The following is a 3261-nucleotide window of genomic DNA, read 5'->3' as shown; positions in this document are numbered from 1 at the left end:
ATTGTGTAAATGTACCACATTTACTGTATCCATTCTTTTGTTGAGGGACATCTGGGTTCTTTCAAGCTTCTGGCTATTATAAATAAGGCTACTATGAATGTAGTGGAGCTTGTTTCCTTATTACATGTTGGAGTATCTTCTGGGTATATGTCCAGGAGTGGTATTGCAGGATCTTCTGGTAGAACTATGTCCAATTTTCTGAGGAACCATCAAACTAATTTCCAGTGTGGTTGTACCAGCTTGCAGTCCCACCAGCAATGGAGGAGTGTTCCTCTTTCTTCACATCCTTGCCAGCATGTGCTGTCACATGAATTTTTGATTTTAGCCATTCTGAGTGGTGTGAGGTGGAATCTCAGGGTTGTTTTGATTTGCATTTCCCTGATGACTAAGGTTATTGAACATTTGTTTAGGTGCTTCTCAGCCATTTGGTATTCCTCAGTTGAGAATTCTTTGTTTAGCTCTGTACCTCATTTTTAAATCAGGTTATTTGGTTCTCTGGAGTCTAACTTCTTAAGTTCTTTGTATATATTGGATATTAACCCTCTATGGGATGTAGGACTGGTAAAGATCCTTTCCTAATCTGTTGGTTGCCATTTTGTACTATTGACAGTGTCCTTTGCCTTACAGAAGGTTTGCAATTTTATGAGGTCCTGTTTTTCAGTTCTTGATCTTAGAGCATAAGTTATTCGTGTTCTAATCAGGATAATCCCCCTGTGACATGTATTTGAGGCTCTTCCCCACTTTTTTTTCTATTAGTTTCAGTGTATCTGGCTTTATGTGGAGGTCCTTGATTCACTTGAACTTGATCTTTGTACAAGAAGATAAGAATGGATCACTTTGCATTCTTCTACATGCTCACTGCCTGTTGAACAAGCGCCATTTATTGAAAATGCTGTCTTTTTTCACCACTGGATGATTTTAGCTACTTTGTCAAACATCAAGTGACCATATGTATATGCATTCATTTCTGGGTCTTAAATTCTATTCCTAGATGTCTCTCAATAGAGGAATGGGTACAGAAAATGTGGTACATTTACACAGTGGCGTACTACTTAACTGTTAAAAACAATGAATTCAAGAAATTCCTAGGCAAATGGATGGAACTAAAAAATAGCATCCTGAGCAAGGTAATCCAATCACAAGAGAACACACATGGTATGCACTCACTGATAAGTGGAACTAAAAAATAGCATCCTGAGCAAGGTAATCCAATCACAAGAGAACACACATGGTATGCACTCACTGATAAGTGGATATTAGCCCAGAGGCTCAGAATACCCAAGATACAATTCACAGACAACATGAAGCTCAAGAAGAAGGAAGACAAAAGTGGAGATACTTCGGTCCCTATTAGAAGGGGGAACAAAATACACATGGAAGGTTTTATAGAGAGAAGGTGTGGAGCAGAGACTAAAGGAAAGGCCATCCAGAGACAGCCCCACCTGGGGATCCATCCCATATACAGTCACCAAACTCAAACAGTATTGTGGATGACAACATGTGCTTGCTGAAAGAAACCTGATATAGTTGTCTCTTGAGAGGCTCTGCCAGTGCCTGATAAATACAGAAATGTATGCTCATAGCCATCTACTGAACTGAACACAGGGTCCACAATGGAGGAGCTAGGGAAAGGACCCCAGGTCATGGAGGGGTTTGTAGCCCCATAGGATGAACAACAATATGAACTAACCAGTACCCCTGAGCTCCCAAGCACTAAACCATCCATCAACCAAAGAGTACACATGGAGTGACCCATGGCTCCAGTTGCATATGTAGCAGAGGATGGCCTTGTAGGTCATCAATGGGAGGAGAGATCCTAGGTCCTGTGAAGGCCTTATGCCCCAGTGTAGGGGAATGCCAGGGACAGGAAGTCGGAGTGCGTGGTTTGGTGAACAGGGGGAGGGATATAAGGGTTAGGGTTAGGGTTACTGTTGACTCTCAACATCTGCTTTCTGATATCTCAGTGATTTTCTGAAAATGACTGTCTGTATATTCATCCTCCTCAAGAGTGTCTTCCAGATCCCTCTTAAGAACTGTTTTGAGGGACCGAAGCTTTCTTCAATGCCTAAAGGAGCCTACAAGGAAGTAAATGATGGGATTAGCAGAGCTGTTTACAGAGGACAGGACTGCAGTATCTTGGTAAAAGTGACAAAATGGATGGTGTAGATGAAACCCAAACCAATATAACAGGAACAAGTAAAGCCCAAGAGGCAGGCCACAGATGAGGTAGACCATCACCACTGTGAGAGAGATGGTAACATACTTTCTGGACAGTGGTTTCCTCCTGGAAACACAGAGGATCCTCAGCAGTAGGGCCAGACTGGACCCAGAGACAAGCATAAGTAAAGAAAATCAGAAATGCAGTTATAATGAAGTCAAAATTTTCCCACAAATGATGATGAGTCTCACCCAGGAATCTTGAGAAGAACCAATCAGGGATGCCCATGAGAAAGGACAGAACCGGATTAGGGCACATATGATATCTGACATGTTCCTTGGGAAGTGACATTGGTCCCAGATTGGCCGCAATACAGACAGACAGCGCTCTGTGCTGATAGCACTGAGGATGCTCAGGCCTGAGATATAGCAAATGATTGCTGCATTGCCTAAGATATCTTTGCTTAATTAATGGGCATAGATGCCATAGAAATCATAGCAGAGTTAATGAAGTGAGAATAGAGGAAGAAGGAGTCTGCCAGTGTCAGGTTGAGGACATAGACTGAGATGGTTTTAATGTGCATGTGGAATCCCAGGAGACAGAGTATTTCCTGCCATTCCCACCAGGGCAGTGATGAGGACCAGGAAGGACAGGGTCAGGATTGGACTGCACTTGGGATGACCAGTTTCATTCAGTGGTGTAGGTTCTGTGTTGTGGGATGAGATGGCTGGATCCATGCTCACAAATCTTCCAGTGGTGTCCCTGAGAACACAGACCTTATTTGAGCACCTTAACATTGACCCTTCTTCTGACAATCATAATGTAATATAGATATTCTTGTCAACATGTCTTAATAAAATCATTTATAAATAAAAGGAGAGTAACATGAACACATGGAGTAAGAATTTTGGTCTGTGGATTCCAATTCGGAGCTTGTGTATATTCTATAGTCTGGATCATTCTTCCTGTCTATAACTCAGGAACTTCCAATCACATGGAAATAATTCTCTTTTGTCATGGTCAGGGTTGGATCCATTTGCTGCTCCCCTGTAACTCCAGAAAGGGAAGCATCACATTTGCCTCCCCAGGGCTTAAAATAACAC

The 3261-nt window shown here is 42.2% G+C and overlaps 1 pseudogene; it reads right to left on the bottom strand.

The window, feature by feature from the left end:
- Positions 1-1938: 1938 nt before the first annotated feature.
- LOC110315806 lies at positions 1939-2895 on the bottom strand (annotated as a pseudogene).
- Positions 2896-3261: the final 366 nt, after the last annotated feature.

The sequence above is a fragment of the Mus pahari genome, unplaced genomic scaffold, assembly GCF_900095145.1.
Source record: "Mus pahari unplaced genomic scaffold, PAHARI_EIJ_v1.1 scaffold_8113_1, whole genome shotgun sequence".
Taxonomy (NCBI): domain Eukaryota; kingdom Metazoa; phylum Chordata; class Mammalia; order Rodentia; family Muridae; genus Mus; species Mus pahari.
This window is presented reverse-complemented; position numbering and strand designations above follow the sequence as displayed.